This window comes from Rhineura floridana, chromosome 10 (genome assembly GCF_030035675.1).
Source record: "Rhineura floridana isolate rRhiFlo1 chromosome 10, rRhiFlo1.hap2, whole genome shotgun sequence".
Classification (NCBI taxonomy): domain Eukaryota; kingdom Metazoa; phylum Chordata; class Lepidosauria; order Squamata; family Rhineuridae; genus Rhineura; species Rhineura floridana.
In genome coordinates this window covers 85832145-85851647 of record NC_084489.1, presented here as the reverse complement: position 1 = coordinate 85851647, position 19503 = coordinate 85832145, and the positions used below count along the sequence as shown (strand labels likewise).

General features: G+C 47.4%; 1 protein-coding gene across 2 annotated transcripts in view; it reads right to left on the bottom strand.

Moving 5' to 3' along the window:
- WNT9A (Wnt family member 9A) overlaps window positions 1–19503 on the bottom strand; it is a 76709-nt gene that overhangs the window by 33966 nt on the left and 23240 nt on the right. The gene's annotated exons all lie outside the window — the stretch shown is intronic.

Sequence of the window (19503 nt, the reverse complement as noted above, 5' to 3'; positions counted from 1 at the left end):
GGTTTCTGTTTGGCTGAGAGCCTGGGACCATCTTCAAGAAAGTGGATTGTAGGCAGAATGTGCCGAAGGTGGGGAGAGACATCCTGATGAGGCCACAGCAGGATGGCCTATCTCCATGATCAAGGAGAGAAACAGACATGGCTAGAGGAGAAAACAGTGGCAGGGGGATTACAGGTACTTTCAGCCTGTGCCCTCGCTGAGCTTCTACCTGTCCTTGGGACTCTGCCGGAGGTTCTACCACGGTGCCCAAGAGCCTGGTGGTGTTACCGTTAAATGCCCGGTCGGTTCGTCATAAGACCATTCCACGATCTAATTGTGGAAAAGCAGGCAGGATTGTCAGGTCCATGGCCTGAGACTGATCCTGTATCTTTAGGAGAAGAGAAGGTCAGCCAAGTGCAGGTGTTCTTGCAACCCTGCAATGGGAAAAACCACAAGGTGGAATTCTCCCTCCCCCCCCCTACACAACTTGTAAAGATACAGAAGACCTCTTTCCCATTACAGTGTAGCAAGACCACCTGCACTTGGCTGACTTTCTCTTCTCCTAAAGATACAGGATCAGTCTCAACCCCTGAACCTGGCAACCCTAATTTGATGTAGCCAAGACCACAAACTTGAGTGGCTTTAAAAGATGATTCGGTAAATAAGGCTATCAAGGCCACACTCTCCCCTCCACTGTCAGAGACAGTCTGTTGTCCCCAGTTGTTGAGGATCACATAGATGGGGGACAATGCTATTATATTCATCTCCTGCTTGCGAGCTTCCCGTGGGCATCGGGGTGACCACTGTGAGAAGAGGATGTTGGACTAGATGGGCCTTTGGCCCGATGCAGGAGCAGCAGGACTCTTCTCATATTCTCTCCTGCCTTGAGGACACCAGCAGCTCTCCATCAATGCCCAGCGCAAGCCATGCATGCGTGTCAGTCTCTGCTCACTCCCACCAATGCCAGAGAACACACACACAACCAGCTTTCATCATCAGCCTCCCATTTCTCCCCTTAACACATCAGCCAGCCTTTTGTTAAGCCTCATCTCCTAAATTTAAAACAGCCCTGTGATGGATGGGCCATCGTGCTGCAAGCTTCCACCCCAATAAGCAGGACTGAGGTTTGCGCCTGGGCTGGGATCATGCCACTACAGATAGACAAGCCTGACAGAAAGAAAGGGTTCCCTCCTCCACCCCGCCACCCCTTTCTGGCAGCAGGAGAGATAGAAGCCTTGTTTATAGCCAAGACATTGAGGGAGAGAGTGAAAAGAGGAAACAGAGGCATTTGGTGCTTATTCAAATGCTGCCTCTTGGGCCAGTTTGGCTCATTTAGGCAGCAAATCATGAATGGGTGAGTTGAGGCTCTCCAGAAGTCCAGATGCTGATGAGCTACAACTCCCAGCAACCCCGACTTTTGGCCACGTTGGCTGGGGTTGATGGGAATCTGAGTCCATCAACATCTGGAGAGCACTGGGGTCAGCCACTGCTTCAAGACGTGATCCTTGAAGACATAAATCAGGCAGTAGGGGGCATTTTTCAGCCCGAGATGGGCTTTACACACAAGAAGGATCTTCAGATTGTGGTTGATCACAAGCTGAATATGAGCCAACAGTGTGATGTGGCTGCAAAAAAAGCAAATGTTATTTTAGGCTGCATTAAGAGAAGTATAGTTTCCAAATCATGTGAAGTATTCTGGTTAGGATTTGTTTGAGTACTGCGTCCAGTTCTGGACACTGAACTGTAAGAAAGATGCAGACAAACTGGAATAGGTTCAGAGGAGGGCAACAAGGATGATCAGGGGACTGGAAACAAAGCCCTATGAGAGAATGAAAGAACTGGGCATGTTTAGCCTTGAGAAGAGAAGACTGAGGAGAAATATGATAGCACTCTTCAAGTACTTGAAAGGTTGCCACACAGAGGAGGGCGATCTTGATCGCCCCAGAACTCAGGACACAGAATAATGGGCTCAAGTTGCAGGAAGCCATGGAACATCCGGAAAAACTTCCTAACTGTTAGAGCGGTACGCCAATGGAACCAATGACCTAGGGAGATGGTGGCTCTCCAACAGTGGACGCATCCAAAAGGCAGCTAGACAGGCACCTGTCAGGAGGCCTAAATTTGGATTCCTGCACTGAGCAGTCCATTGTGAGGCTAAAATATACTGTGTAAAAATAACTTGTGTCCTACATGAGCCCTTCAGTACTTTAAGACAGAACTCAGGGACTAATCGAAATGGGCCTACGTGCAACTAGGGGAATCACTGAGCATTTTGACTGGGCATATTCATGCATTTGTTTGCACCATGGGAGGGAGGCAAATGGGAAAGTGTTTGCACCCTGCTTGCCAGAGATGACACTTTGTTTGCACCCATGTAATGGGGGGTGATGCACATGAGGAAAGGGCACACATTGATTCCGTTGCCAGGAAACAAATTCATGGAAGGAATCATCATGTAGTCACTGCCTTAGGCAAGCCGATATGATTGCAACAACTTGGGAAATACTGGGGCTTTAAGTGAGCCAAGCTGCACACACCCACCATTTACCTCCAGGCAATGGGCCAAACTAGACACAATGTTAAATGGATCTCAGCATTTAACACACACTATTAAAAATGAAAGCAGCGTCCACTGGAAGGGAACTGGTAAACTGAGACCCACAGCCCACTGAGGGGGGGGATTTAAACTGACTGCAGTTCAAAGGAAAATCCCTCCTCTGAAACTATTTGCATTGAGAGGATCCCCCAGACTGGCACCCATGGGGACTTCCTCCCAGTGCACACTGCACCTTTGGAGGAACAGTTCCTCCCCAGAACTGCAACAGACGAGGCTCTCAGCATTCTAGAACTCAAAACCAACCCTCGCCAAGTGTTGAGACTTGCTGGAAACCAGACCCACTCGCCGGTGCAGCCTTCCCTTTATAAAAGTGGCACGCTTCTTGATTAAATGGGGATTTGAAAGACCCAAAGGAAAGCCATTTAACCTCGGCCGGTTTTTGTGGCCTTTCAAGATCAGGACAGCTCAGCCACATAATGCTCTATTTTGGGATCAAGACTGCAGAGAACACATGCATCCCCACAGCAGTCAGCAGCTTCATGTCACTGGCTCTTTATCTGTCTGAAAAGCTGCCTTCCCCACCTAGTGCTCTCCAGACATTTTGGAGTACAACTGCCATCATTTGGAGTACAGCTGAAGAATGGGGAACCCCAGGCCCAGGGGTCGAATGGCCCTCCAGGCCTCTTATCATGCCCTGAGGACTCTCTCCATGCCAAACCCAAACTTCACCCTCACCATGCCACCACAGAAACCTTCCAAGCTCTCTCTTCACTGCTGACCTGTGCGATTCCATCCTGAAGATTGGCAAGGAATGGCAATGGCAGGATGCCTCTCCACCAGCTCTCCATTCCTACTGGATATGGATAGAAATGGAGTCCCAATTCAGTGTTGGACACTGATGACAGTAAGGATTTTGGCATCGTTCAATTTATTACCCGCCCTTCACCAGCAGGTGCCAGGGCAACAATTTAAAATTCATTATTAAAATAAGGTATAGGCACAATAATGGGGTGGGCCCTAAAAACATATACCCCAAGAAGGAGACGGTCTCCCAGACATTTGGAGCCTAAGTTGCTGAGGGCTTGAAACACAAATGTGCACACCTTGAAATGAGCCTGGAAACAAACTGGCAACCACAGTTGGCTTGTCCCCTACAAGAGGACAAAACTCTAATTACACTGCAGGGGCCCTACCAATGGTCAAAGTTCAATAGGAAAATGAAATGGACTGCTTTCAAGTCGATGCTGACTTATGAAACCCTACAAAGAGGGTTTTCATGGTAAGCGGCATTCAGAGGGGGTTGACCATTGCCTCCCTCTGAGGCTGAGAGGCAGTGACTGGCCCAAGGCCACCCAGTGAGCTTCATGGCTGTGTGGGGATTCAAACCACTACACCACAGAGAAGGCAGAATTATTTCCTGGTCCCACATAAGGTGATCAGCAAAAAGAAAATCAGAAGGAAGAGATGTACTGTTTGGTGGGCAAACCAACCTCCCTTTCAAACCTTACAGTATCACCTAAATAATTTAAATGTACTGCCTTCAAGTCGATTCCAACTTATGGCGACCCTATGAATAGGGTTTTCATGAGGCTGAGAGGCAGTGACTGGCCCAGGGTCACCCAGTGAGCTTCATGGCTGTGTGGGGATTCAAACCCAAAAACAAGTGTTTAAAAATGCAGCAAAGCATTTCAGTCTGATTAGGCTATGCTCAAGGCTGCAATAATTGGGAGCAATCTCGTTATGCAAAGGGCTCCCAGGGGTACCATGAGGGCTTCCTACCCACCTAAAAATAGACCCAAGCCAAGGGATTTAGGCAGAAGTTACCATCCTGAATGAGACTAACCCAAATACAAGCTACAAAAGAGGATGCATTGTGCAGTGAACTGGAAGGGGGGGGGAGAGTACATTATCACAGAACCAAAAGCCTACTCGATTTCCAAGCCTTATTGTCAATCCTGAGCGAGATGGACTGGTGGTCTGACTCAACATGAAGGCAGCTTCCTATGTGCCTAAATTTGGTTCTGTTTGGACTTGAACCCGAGAATCTAATTAGCACTTCCTGAACACCATACCCAAGCCAAAAAAAAAAAGCTACTCTTCAAAATTCACATTTCCCTGAACTGTGATGCTGCAGTTTGCCTACCAAAAACAATGTACAAAACTCCATGTATTGTGAATGAAGATGCATAGCAAAAGCATACAAAATTAGGGGGGGAACTGCTTGCAAAATTGGATTGTGCCTAGCTAAATAGACCCACTGAAATTAATGAACTTAAGTTATGAACTTAAGTCACTTAAGTGACTTCCATGGGTCACCTTTGAGTAGGACTAACATTAGATACCACCTGGTGTTTATTAAAAGAAGTGTGCCCTAAAATGCATACAACTTTTGTCAGGACATTTTGGGCTTGTTTTTTTAAAGTGCTGTGGAGATGTGGCAAACTGAACTTTAAAAGTTTGGGGAAATGAGGAACAGGGAAGCTGAAAACTGACAGATTTGTCAATCCCTAGAGATACTGCCAAATTTCCTGAAATAGTAGCATTTCAGCACAAGCCAGCCAAGTAAGCACATGCAAAGTCCATTGAAACCAAAATGGGACTTCAACATACAACCGTACTTTGGACAGGGCCCAATCACTCCATCAATAATGACAGAAAAGCAACCGGCATACTATTACATTTTGGAGGAAATAATGGCCATCTCCAAGGGGCCAGCAAGCTTCATGGCCAAGTGGGTATTTGGACCTGTGGCTTCCCAGCCTGAGGCTCAACAGTTTACCAGTATCTCCCTGGCTGTGTAGATATGCTCAAGAGATGTTAAAAATGCTTAAACGGCTGCTAGGAAACATTAGGCCACTACTTTGCCAGCCACTGTCTGAGTTTGTGTTGTTATGTTCCTTCAGATCGAGTACAACTTATGGCGACCCTTTGAATCAACGACCTCCAATAGCATCTGTCGTGAACCACCCTGTTCAGATGCTGTAAGGTCAGGTCTGTGGCTTCGTTTATGGAATCAATCCATCTCTTCTTCGGCCTTCCTCTTTTTCTGCTCCCTTCTGTTCTTCCCAGCATTATTGTCTTTTCTACTGAATCATGTCTTCTCATGATGTGTCCAAAGTAGGATAACCTCAGTTTCATCATTTAAACTGTCTAGTGACAGTTCTGGTTTAATTTGTTCGAACACCCAATTATTTGTCTTTTTTGCAGTCCATGGTATGTGCAAAGCTCTCCTCCAACGCCACATTTCATATGAGTTGATTTTTCTCTTATCCGCTTTTTTCACTGTCCAACTTTCACATCCATACATAGAGATTGGGAATACCATGGTCTGAATTATCCTGACTTTGGTGTTCAGTGATACATCTTTGCATTTGAGGACCTTCTCTAGTTCTCTCATAGCTGCCCTCCCCAGTCCTAGCCTTCTTCTGATTTCTTGACTATTGTCTCCATTTTGGTTAATGACTGTGCCGAGGTATTGATAATCCTTGACAAGTTCAATGTCCTCGTTGTCAGCTTTAAAGTTACATAAATCTTCTGTTGTCATTTAGTCTTCAAAAAGTCTACGTTTAAAGAAGAGACGGGCCCTGCCTATATTGCTCAGCTTCTAGAAAGCATGCACCCTCACACTAGACTGGGAACATATAAGTACTAGAAGAGCAGAGGCTCAGTGGAAGAACATCTGCCTGGCATACAGAAGGTTGCAGGTTCAGTCCCTGGCATCTCAAGGTTGGGCTGGGAGAGACTCCTGTCCAACCCTGGAGAGCTGCTGCCAGTCAGTGTAGACAATGCTAAGCTAGACTGGCCCTTGGTCTGACTTGATATAAGGCACCTTCCTATGTCCTCAGTTACTGGAGTGTGCGTACTAAAATTCAGAAATGAGCGGAGGGAGTCAACCCTTCAGTTGGTCTAAGAACACAGAAGCTTTCAGTATTTCCCAGGGGAAAAAATAGAATGGAACAGGAAGAGAACTTTTTTTTTTTGGCAAATAAAAACTTTATCACAAAGTGACCAGAAGACCTTTGCTCAGCTAATAATGGGCTTGTTGGTTTGTTTGTTTTTAAAAAAAGTTTTTAAAAATCTGCATTGCAAATGGCATGATGTGCAAAACTAGATTTTTACACCAGAGTGGTTAACATGCAGTAGGAGCACAGATCACGAAGTCCCCATTTCCAAAGCTCATCCAAGGCTCACCCAGCAAATTTGGGAAAGAAAAAAGGTTCAACTCCCTCCATCAGCAATGTGGAGTAATACTGGCCAGCAACAGGGATTGAGCCCATCAGGACTTGACTCTAGTCCCCAAAATGTAAGGTCCAGAGAGAAGCAGAAAGCATACTTTAAAAGGTGCATCTCACCAGGATTTTAGCCACACTCTCCTCAAACCTCATGGACAGGACTGATAATCTGAGACTGTTTAGAGTTGGGCAAAGTGGCTAAAGGGCCAGTTGAGTAGTGCCCTGATGCCCTCGTAGATCTGAAAGCCAAAGCCATCTGCCCACTTCCAACCGTCCCATCTAAGTCGGAAAGGTGACCAGCCATGGAAGTCCCTTGAGGTTAAGGACGTTCTCAAGATCAGCGGTAGGAGCCTGTGGCCTTCCAGATGTTGTTGGCCTCCAACTCCCATCAGCTGTAGCAAGCATGGCCAGTGGCCAGACACAGTGGGAACTGTAACCCAGCAAATATTGGGAGGGCTACAGGTTCCCCACTCCTGCTCAGGTTTCAGGTATTAGGTTTTCCCAGCTACCGCCCCACTGCAAGGTTAAAAGAAGAGATTGGCAGCTGTTTCTCCAGAAGGTCTGCAAGGAGCCATGATTTGTAGTATCGTACTAAGCTGCTGGGATGTTTTCTGAAATCTGTTTGAACTTGGAACCTTTCTGCTCTCGTCACCAGCCTTCATGCTGAGAGACGGGAGTCAACCCAGAGGCCTTGCTTGCCAAACATTTCTGCACTGACAGCCAAGTCTTCACTCATCTCTCCATCCATCCCTGAGAATAGTTGGGGGGGCAGGAAGGGAGAGAGAGAGAGAAGGATGGTAAAATCTCCTGCCAAGGAGGGCCCTGGATTTTAAAAAAAATGAAACTGGAGAGGCCAGCCACAGGAACTGCCCAGGTTTCACACGGCATGCGCCAATGGAATTAGTTCTTGCCAGATTACAACATGCCAGAAAAAGGAAAGTGAAGTTATGAGGCAGAGAGACTGCTACGCCCAAAAGAGTTGGCTAGGAATCAAGAGATGTGTTTTACTGAAGGAGAGCCTACTTCAAACAGAATAGGTATTAACAGTCCTGCATATAAAGGCACAGGACTGACAAGTGGCAAAGGAACACTTTTGGAGGTAAGTTTTTTAAAACCAGGTCCAAACCAAGACTTCATTGGGCAAACTTTGTGGTCCTCCAACAAAAAAGGACCTCTGTTTTCTGGCAGTCAGCATCATTTAAGGGAAGCTCCACAGCTCAGTGGCAGAGCGTCTGCCTTAGATGCAGAAGGTCCCAAGTTCAAACCCAGGCGGGGCTGGGAAAGACTTGTCTCTTAAATTGTGTCAATCCACATGATCAACAAGCTACCAGAAACATCACCATTATCATAAGATATCAGAAACATCACCATCAGGTATAGCATGCTGACATGGTTCCAGTCTCTATGCAATCCCTGATGGGTAGGGCTCTGTACATGGTCCCTGATAGGCAGAACTCCATAAGCACCAAAGGAGAAAGCAGCCACCACCAAGGGGAGCCATGGCTCTGAACAGACACCACATACGTACTCAAGCACAAATACAAGTATTTGCTTAGTCACCTTATTTTAGATTTTGAACATAAGAAGAGCCTGCTGGACCAGGCCAGTGGCCCACCTAGTCCAGCATCATAGTAGCCAACTAGATGACCCAAATGGGAAGCCTGCAAACAGGGCATGAGCACAACAGCACTCTCCCCTATCAAAATCATTAGATTTCAGCCAAAAGAAGATTAATTTTCTTTCCTGGTGTCCGAGATCTGCTTCCACTCCTCTGCTAGCATCTCTCCCCAGGTACCCTTACAAACAGAATGCCTGCAGCCAAGAGTTCTGGCTTATTTCAAACCAATGAAGCACTCAGTTCCATGCCTTCTTGGACTTGGGCCCCTGAGCCCTTTTTTCCACATCCCCATTTTCAAGGGTCTCCAAATAAGGCAGCCATTAGGGAAGAACTGCGGCTCAGTGGAAGAGCGCCTGCTTTGCATGCAGAAGGTTCAGTCTCCGGCAACTCCTGGTAGGAGTGGGAAAGACCCCTGGCTGAACCCCTGGAGAACTGCTGACAGTTCAGTAGACAGTACTGAACTAGATGCACCCATGGTCTGACTCTGCATAGGGCAGCTTCCCACGTTCCTGTTTTGAAAGTACAAATTCACACTGGACAAGTAACCATGCGTGGTGGGCCTTGTCAACAGCTATTGGCCACAATAGCTAGCTGGACCCTCTAAGCATTCAGATTCACACAGAGGTTCTTGAGATTCAGGGCTATCACCTTCTACCCCCTTTCTCCTGAGCTTCACACAGCAACTGACTGACCACTTTTGAGGACAAAACCATGCTGGATTTTCACCTGCACATAGTGTTCGTGACCTTGACTGACTTCCATTAGTGAATATGCAAAGCTGCCTTGTGCCAACAACTGGCTGTTGAGGATGCATTCATTGTCTGCTCCAGAGATCGCCAGTGTGATGCCCTCCAGATGCTGCTTGGAGTCCACCAGTCAGCATGGTCAAGTGTCAGGGATGACTTGAGTTGTAGTTGGTCTATCATAGAATCATAGAGTTGGAAGGGGCCTATAAGCCCATCAAGTGCAACCCCTTGCTCAATGCAGGAAACCAACTTAAAGCATCCCCGACAGGTGGCTGTCCAGCTGCCTCTCAAATGCCTCCAGTGCCCACCACCTCCCTAGGTCAGTGGTTCTGTTGTTGTACTGCTCCAACACTTAGGAAGTTTTTCCTGATGTTTAGTCGAAATCTGGCTTCCTGCAACTTGAGCCCATTATTCCATGTCCTGCACTCTGGGACGATCGAGAAGAGATCCCGGCCCTCCCCTGTGTGACAACCTCTCAAGTACTTGAAGAGTGCTATCATATCTCCCCTCAGTCTTCTCTTCTCAAGGCTAAACATGCCCAGTTCTTTCAGTCTCTCTTCACAGGGCTTTTTTTCCAGTCTCCTGATCATCCTCGTTGCCCTCCTCTGAACCCGTTCCAGTTGGTCTGCATCCTTCTTGAAGTGCGGTGTCCAGAACCTGACGTGGAACTCAAGGTCTCAAGACAGACACTTCTCCCCATCTCCATCAAGATCTTCTCAATCAATTGCAGAGGCCAGAGATTGACCTCTAAAGTGCTCTGCCACTGATCTGCAGGCGCCCCGCACCCCACTAACAACAAGCTGAGAAAAGAAACATGTCCCGACTTGGCTCTCCCATGTCTACAGCTCCAGTTTCATGCTCTGCCTGTCAAGTTCTGTGGCACAAGTCTTTTTGTTGGCTGTGCTGCTGCCACCGCTCCGTTTGGCACTGGATCCAAGCTGGGTCTCTCCTCTCCCACCCCCCTCTCCACATCCCAGCTCAATCTCCACCGGCTGCCGCTCTGATTTATTCCTTGCCATATGCGTTTGCAATGTTTTCTAGCAGGCAGATTAAACAGGGGAGAGCAAGCAGGGCTCCGTGTGTGTTCTCTCTAGTTAATGTTTCCTGTGCGGTTCAATCTGCTCTGCCTACAGGTATGTTTATTTCCCTACTCTAGCAAAACGGCAGACTTTTTAATGGAACTGTTGATATTTTCTCTGGCTGAACTTCCTGGAGAGGAGAGAGAGAGAAGCAGCGCGCGGCTGAGGTCCTCTCCCAAGCTGCGGCCTGAAAAACTAAGGGCCTCCCCTGATGGAATTGGAGGTTTCCATTGCATTAGGCAAATCTCTTTCCTTCAACAAGGAAGGGGGCACAGAAACAGAAGACTCCGGGGGCAGTTGACAAGCAGTTCAGATGGGACTGTCCTTACCGACCAAAGAACACCAGGAAGGTCCTGCTACTCTATCCTATTAGAAGGAAAGCGGGCATAAAAATGCATATGTCACTGAAAAGCCAAGTATTCGATTGGAAAAAATTCCTCGCAAAAAAGAGTGTATTAGGAAAACTTTGCACTAAAACTCTGACACATTTTTGAGGACTAAAAAAAAAAAATCACAAAGTAATGCATAAGGTTAGCAACGTGACATTGGAATGGGCAGATTAGTACACCGCCCAGAGTGCCTTCGGGCTTAGGGCGGTATATAAATTAAATTAAATAAATAAATAAATAAATCCCGAGCAGGGTTGATGGGAGCTGTTGTCTTGCAACATCTGAACCACACTGGCTGCACCTGAGTGAGGAGTTGCTGCTTTTGCATCACAACAACACAAGGATGGCTGCTGCTTGCTGTAAAGGAGACAAAATCCATTTGTGAGGGTCGAGTAAAGTGACTTCCCCCCTATCTCAACAGTAGATAGGCCAGCACAACTAGCAACCCACCAAGCAGAGCACAAGCCTGCTTGGGGGGGGAGGGGGGGAGAGGTCCACAATATGGTTACACACTTATTTTTTGCAATCCCAAAGTAGGCTGTAGATGTTGGAAATGTTCTGCCCTACTCGGAGGGCAACCATAGATGGAAGGCAAAGCCAGGTTGCAACTTGTACAGATATGCACCCAGGTTACATGCTGCACTAGACACTGACTTTAGGAAAGGGCCATAACTCTGTGATAGAACACCTGCTTTGCATGCAGAAGGTCCCAGGTTCAATCCCCAGCATCTCCAGGTAGAGTTGGGAATGCCCCATGTCTGAAACCCTGGAGAGCTGCTGCCTGTCAGTGTAGACTTGGTGTGGGGATGCATTGACCCTCCAGATGTTGACAAACTATAACTCCTATCAGCCCCAGCAAGCATGGCCAGTGGCCAGGGATGATAGAGTTCAGCAACATCTAGAGGGCCACAGATTCTCCATACCTAGGGTAGACATTATTGAGCTAGATGGTGGTCTGACTCTGTACAAGGCAGCCAGCTATTTAACATTCTCCTGCCCATGCACCAGTTATTTAGACACAGCTCACCACGTCTATCTAGTCAGTCCAGGATAGGAAATGTTTACTGTACCCGTTATTATAACTGATATCGATTTCTCGGAGACAGCAACCACACAGCCCATAGGGAAGGCTTAGCTCAAGGAAGAGGTTATAGAGCTGGACAAAGAAGAGGGCAACCCAAGTGATCAGAGGGTGGAACATATTCCCCAAAAGAAAAGGATAAAGTGGGTGGGATTTTTTTGGGATGGGGAGGGAATATTTTACAGGAAAAGGAGACTGGAAGAGTAGGAAGACTGGAGTTGAGATTTACAGAGCTGTAGGTTCCAGGAGAAAGTACAGATATTTTAGCATGTGTTTTTAAATTGCTTTTTAAAAAATGTGTTTCTAAATTTGTACATTTGTTTCTAATGTTTTTAATTGTAAACCGCCCAGAGAGCTTCAGCTATGGGGTGGTACACAAATGCAATAAATAAATAAATAAAATATTTCTCCAACCCCACAGCATCAGAACTCTAGGGCACCATGTGACTTTAATGGAAATACATCCAGCCGTACGTCTCAGCTCACCATTTGTGGAATGCAGCCCCCACCTCCCATAAAAATGCTCTGATCAGCACTGATAAAGAAGGCTTTTCGGAGTATAGGAAGCTCCCTTATACTAACTCAGAGCATTGGCCCACCAAGCTCAGCACTGCCTGCGCTGACTGTCTGAAACCCAGGAGAGCCAAAGCGAGAGGATATTCTCAGCCTTACTCTGGAGATGGTGGGGATGGAACCCGAGTTGTTCTGCATGCAAAGCAGGCAATCTATCACTGAGCTTCAGCCTTTGCCCTATAAGGAACACAGGAACCTGCCTTATACAGAGTCAGAACTTTGGCCCACTGACTGGCAACAAATCTCCAGGGTTTCAGGCAGGAGTTTTTCCCAGTCCTACTTGGTGATGCCACAGAAGATTGAACCTGGAGCCTTTGGCATGCAATGTACACGCTGTACCTCTGAGCTGCAATAGTTTCCCCAAGTTAGTGGAGGACAGTGTCTGGATAGACACATTGCCTACGATAGCCAAATAGAACTTCCTACTTCAGAAGACAGTATATTTCTAGATACAGAACACTGGAAAGTTATTGTTTCTGGAGGCAATTGGTTGCTCGCATATCGGGGGGGGGAATGTTCTGGGAAAAATTGGAAAATTCAGGGGGGGATGCAAGTTTTATTTTTCTGCAAAAAAAATTCTGTTTCATAAGATTATTACTAATGATGGATGGACAAAATTGTGAATACAATCATTAGACAAGCTTGGCAGCTTAAGGGTTTTTGTTGACTAAATGCAAGTAAAAGAAAACACGCCAAACTAGAGCACTATCTAGATCAGCCTTTCCCAACCAGTGTGCCTCCAGATGTTGTTGGACCACAATTCCCATCTTTCCTGACCATTGGCAATGCTGGCTGAGGCTGATGGGAGTTGTGGTCCAACAACATCTGGAGGCACACTGGTTGGGAAAGGCTGATCTAGGGCATTGGACAATTTCCCCAATACAAATTACCCTACATGAATATAACCTAATTTGGATTGGGAAATTTTCCAGAAAAATTGCTGCCCCGCATTGGAAGCAGAACGCTGGAGTCGATGGGCCTTTGCTGTGATCCAGCTGAGCTCTGCGTAGGAACATTAAGGGGGGCAAGCTAATGCTCAATTCTCCATCGTAGGTCCTGCAATCAATCGCTAACCTGCTTTGACTCAGTAGCCTGGCGGGATCACAGCACGTGGTAGCGCAGCAAAGCACCACATCCACACATGCATCTCCGAAACTATTTTTATTCACGGTTCACTTTGTCAGAGAATAAAGGAGCCCAGAAAGCTGGCAACCAAGTTAAAAAAGGCCCCGGCGACCAAGCTTTTAGTATCAGCCCTATAACCTCCATTAAGCCTCTCATTTCCACCCCAGGCCAGACCTTCAGAAACAACAGCCTTCAGCACAGCATAAGCCATTAAGCCCTTTTGCCCTTGATGCCCAGGATGGCCCAAGACCACTCTACAGGCCATCTATGTCCCTCAAGTCATGTCTGCCTTCATTTGGGCTTCTGCACCAATTGCCAACTACTTTGAATTTAACCACATGGTCATTCCTGAAGACTTAAGCAACCAGTTACTACGGGAAACGTGCATTAAAAGCCAAATCCAGTTGAAGCGCCGCATGCCATGGTTGCCACAGCAAGAATATAACCTTCAAAGTGCTTCAGAAAACATCAAAACAGTTGTTTAATCCAATAGGAAGCTGACTTGTTAACAAGTGAAAGCAAACAATGGTCCATCCAGTTCAGTAATGTCAACACCGACAGGCAGTGGCTCTCCAGGGTTTCAGACAGGAGGCTTTTCTAGCCCCACCTGGAAATCCTGGGGATTGAACCAGGTACCTTCAGCATGCAAAGCAGATGCTCTGCCATTAAGCTATGGCCCTAGATATTGCAGAAGGGCCTTGCCAAAGGCTACAGTCGACAATGCCACTGGGAAGTCTGTAAACATAGGGAGAGGAGTAGTTCATGGAAACTGTTCCAACGCAAAGAATGACCCTATCCTTAAGCAGATGTTAAGCATTGCATCAGGAGGAAAATTAATGCTAACCAGGTTTCCTTCTTCAAGGTGGATTGAAAGCCTGTTAGGAAACCCTGATGAAGGAGGTGTTGGGTTTAAGCAAGCTTGCATGCCACCCCCTTTGATAGGGAGATGATCCCTCTAACCAGTGTTGGGGATCTCTCGATATGTTTGTTTACCATGATGTAACTTCCTTAAAGGGTGGGGTTATTTACCTTCTTCCTCCTTCTCCTTTGTCTGGGGATATTGATCCTTTTTGCATGTTCTCCATTAACCTCTAGCAGAGGGAGCAGGCAGACGCTCCTTATATAATAATATAATAAATTTTATTTTTCAGCCGCCTATCTGTCCGGGTTAGGGACACTCTAGGCGACGAACAACAAGAATAAAAACAATACATATAGATCAACATAATCAAATTTTAAGCTAAAAAACCATTCATTAATTCAGAACATAAATTAATCTGTCCCAATCTTGTAGGCCTGCCTGAACAGCCAGGTCTTCAAGGCTCGGCGATAGCTGGACAGGGAGGGAGCCTGTCTGAGATCGAAAGGGAGAGAGTTCCAGAGGGTGGGGGCCACAACAGAGAAGGCCCTCTCTCTGGTCCGTACCAGCCTAGCTGTTCTCACCGGTGGGACCGAGAGAAGGTCTTGCGAGGCTGATCTCGTCAGGTGGCACAATCGGTGATTCTGGAGGCGTTCCTTCAGATCTACTGGGCCGAAACCGTATAGGGTTTTAAAGGTCAACACCAACACTTTGAATTGGGCCAGGTAGACAACTGGTAGCCAGTGAAGATCTAATAACACTGGGGTGATATGATCCCAGTGACGGCTATGCATGATCAAGCGTGCCGCCGCGTTCTGTACCAGCTGTAATTTCCAGACCGTTTTCAAGGGTAACCCCACGTAGAGCGCACTGCAGTAGTCTAAGCGAGCACCTTCCAGGAGCACCCTCACCAACGACTGAAAATGGACTGAGGCTACCGATTATTTCTGTCTAAGCTAGAGCCGGAACCTGGTTCATGTTAACCATGGTCAGGGTCTGTTCCTATGCAATGCTCGGCTATGATTAAGGAGAGGATCGGGGGATCATCCCACATGTAAGAGAGAACTGGCGATCCTTTTGAGCCACTCCTAATCATTCCACCATCCTCATAAGAACCATTGGTCCCCAGTGGCTTCATGGCTGAAAAAGGGTAGCCAGGCAGCCAACATTACAGAAGCCAGTCCTCTACTTGAAGGGTTGTCGAATTTTAAGTCCATTTAAATAATAAAGGGGATGTATTCAACTAGGTCATCCTCTGAATGGACCCACTGAAAGCAATGAGCCTAGGTTAGTCATGTCTATTGACCATTAACACCTATTTATGGGTCTGCTCTAAGCAGGGCTAGCATTGAACACCAGCCACAGTACCTTACGAAGGGAGAGCAGGAGAGGCCTTGAAGTTGTCCATCAATAGGTAGCATCTGGACACCATGACTGAGGAAGCACACAGGTCACCAAGGGCTGGAGCTCAGTGGTAAGGCACCTCCTTGGCATGCAGAAGGGCCCAGGTTTAATTCTTGGCATTTCCAGATAGGGGTGGGGAAAGCGCCCCTGTCTGAAAACCTGGAGAGCCCTTGACTGTCAGTATAGAGAACCCTAAGTTCACTGGACCAATGGTCTGACTCAGTAGAAGGAGCTTCTGATGTCCCCACCGTCTTCCCCACTGTGGTGAGTTGCACCGTATTTCCATTTAAATTATTTCAAAGTTTGCATCTGCACGTATTAAGTTAGCATGTGCAAATACTGTTCTGTAATTTTTTTATTCAACTCTATCCTCTGATGTTTTTAAGCAGCCACCATTAGGCTGCCTCCAATGTGGAAACAGGAAGCGCTGGAGCCAGGGCCAGTTCTAAAGGGCAGCCTGGTGGGGCACTGGCCCAAGGGGCACTGCCCAAGGGGCACTGGCCCAAGGGCCCCTGGAGCTACAGGGGGGCCCTCAGCGGCCCCTCCGCTCCCCTTCCACAATCCGCACCCCCCATGCCCCCCACCTACCTGTCTCCTGTCTTTTACCATTGCCCTTAATGAAGATGGCGGCCGCGGTTTCCCTAAGGGGATGAAGCCCCTGCTGCCATCTTAGTTGATGGCAGAGATGTGCTCGCATAGTACGCATGGGTGCCATCGACAAAGATGGCGGTGGAGGCTTCATCCCCTTAGGGAAACCACTTCCGCCATCTTCATTAAGGGCAATGGTAAAAGACAGGAGACAGGTAGGTGGGGGGCCACGCACATGCATGCACACGCCGGGACCCAGGGCAAGCTGATGCCCAAGGGGCCCGGCGTGCCTGGAGCCAGCCCTGACTGGAGCTACAATAGGAAAAATGAGAAACGGAAGCCAAAACTGACAGATTCGCCATCCCTAGTAGGAACCGTCCGGGGTCTCAAGATCAGCATCTTTTCAAGGCTTACCTGGAAATCCTGGGGATTGAACTCTAGACCTTCCTCGCACAATGTGCATTCTGTACCATTGAGCTACAGCCCTTTTGCTGGAGACAGATCCCTCAATTGTGTGCGTGGTTTTAAGATCAAACTTACTCAACACTGAATTGACATCAGGCTTTGTCTGTGCAAACTCCGTATTTTTAAAGACCCTGCAGCCAAGCTGCTTGAAGTTCATGAACTGCCATTGTGGAGTGCCCACTGCATACTCTTTTATGTTGCAGATGGTTGCCAAATTTGAAGCCAGAGGAAGTAACTCAGTCTTAAAATGCTTTCACCCTCTTCAAGTTTTTTTACATATAAAACCAAAACCATGAAGTTCCTCTACCCTGAGCTCTCGCTGGAAATGACTGATTTAATATGAGAAGCAGAAGCTGAGAACCACATGCAAGACATGAAGTTATTCTGACTCCTCAGAGCAACAGCAACAAAGAGATCCGGGCCTGCTTTTTCCAACCAGAAAACCTTGGCATTTGCTAGCCTGTTGAGTCCAGTATTCCTTCGCATTAGCTAGAACTGTGCTCTTGGAAACAAGGAAAAAGAAGGCTTACTAAGTAACAGACAAGATCTAAAACCAAGATCGGGGCTTGCTCATCTTTTCATGAATGAAAGAACATGTGCCAAACTTGCCGAATCAGGCCAAGGCCCATCCAGTCCAGCATCCTGTTCCCACAGTGGCCAGCCAGATGAGAAGCCCACAAGCAGGAACTGGGTGCAAGAGCGCTCTTCCCTCCTGTGGTTTCCAACAGCTGGTATTCAGAAGCAGGCTGCCTCCAATGATGGAGGCAGAGCCTGGACATCACTAGCTTGTAGCCACCGATAGGATTAGACAAATTCATGAGATATCAGGCTCTTTTAAAGCCATCCGAACAGGGTGGGACATGCCAAGCATCTGGTGGGCCAAAATACGTGGCTTGGCTGGCAACAGGTCATGCCAGCTAGGGTTGCCAGGTTCAGGGCCTGAGACTGATCCTGTATCTTTAGGAGAAGAGCAAGTCAGCCAAGTGCAGGTGTTCTTGTAACATTGTAATGGGAAAAACCACAAGGTGGAATTGTTCCTTCCTCCTGCACAACTTTTAAAGATACAAAAGACCTCTTGGAGACTGGGCCTGGCAACGAAGAGGACTTCTGTATTTTTAAAAGTTGTGCAGGGGGAAGGGAGAATTCCACCTTGTGGTTTTTCCCATTACAGGTTTGCAAAAACACCTGCACTTGGCTGACTTTCTCTTCTCCTAAAGATACAGGATCAGTCTCAGGCCAGGAACCTGACAACCCTAATGCTAGCCCAGGGTTTGTGCATGTCCCTCTGCAATATGACTGAGACCAGGCTGCAGCACAGTGGCAGAGATGCAACCGGCCCCAGGTTCAGTCCTCAGCATCTCCAGCTAGGCTGTCTGAAACCTTGGAGAGCCAGCTCTGGTCAACACAGACAACACGGAGCTAGATGTCCAATTGTCTGAACCACAATATATGGCAGTTTCCGATGTTCCTGTGACAAATCACACACACAAAGTATTTCCTGACAACGTCTGGTTTGTGTTGCAGTTCATTTCCTCTCTCCCACCCCCCAAAAACCCTGGATGCTCAGCCTCCAATGCCAATTCAATTACCTGCTCACAGGAAATGTTAAAATAAGAGATAAAGCACATGCCCTTTAATGATTAAACAGAAAAGGGTTCCGGTAAGAGGGGGCACCGTGGGGGTGTGCATGCTTTCCCCCTACCCCTTCAGTCTCATTGCTGTCAGCAGCGTTTATAAGGTTAAGTTAATCATCAACCTTGCCTTGCGCGTCTTTGCACACAGCCAGGGGGCCAGAGCCTTCGCTTCATTGCAGATGTGCGTCTGGTCCCACTCTCCACCCCATTCCACAAACACTGGAGACAGAACTGGGAGGCTGTTGCCTCTGATCCCCACTCACTGCGAGGTCTTAAGCCAGATACAGGTGTAAGAAGTCATTCATGGCATGGAGAAAGCGGACAGAGAAAAAAATTTCTCCCTGTCTCATAACGCTAGAACTCGTGGGCATCCAGTGAAGCTGAATGTTGGAAGATTCAGGACAGACAAAAGAAAGTATTTCTTCACACAGCTCATAGTGAAACTCTGGAAGTCGCTCTCAGAGGAGGCCGTGATGAGTGCCAACCTGGTTTGGAAACCCTAGGAAATAGCTCTGAACTTGGAACTCTCAATCTTAAGAATTTATTTAGATTAGGAGCAGTGACCTTTTGGGTGCTTATTCGCTTGACTTTCCTTCTAGGGAAAGGAAGGGGGGGAACTATCTTTGCCCAAAACAGCGCTGGAAGTAAATGAATATGTGATCCTACTGCCAGGAGTTTCTTATGAAAGAATTTTCCTCCAGCCGTCAATCATGGCTCAAAGCACCGCTATGGAATTTGCTTCCACAGAGGCAGTGATGGCCACCAACTTGGACGGCTCTCGAATAGACAAATACACAGAGGATGAGGCTATCAAAAACTACTAACCCTGGTAAATATGCTGTGCCTCCACGGTCAATGGTAGTAGGATTCTGAACGCCAGTTGCAGGAAACCGCAGGAGGGGAGAGGTCCTCTTTGTGGGCTTCTCAGAAGAGGCATGTGGTTGGCGACTGCGAGGATGCTAGACTAGATGGGCCACTGGCCGGATCCCGCAGGTTCTTCTTATGTTCTTAAACATTACAGCTGATCATCAAGCAGCATCAGCAACAGAACGTCAAGGAATGGCCTTCCAAAGAGATCTGACCTCACACAAAACTCTGCATCAAGTTTGCTTGAATCACTGTCCCAAGCAGTTTTATGTGATTTCATCCAAGATGCTGGCTCCCTGGATCCAGC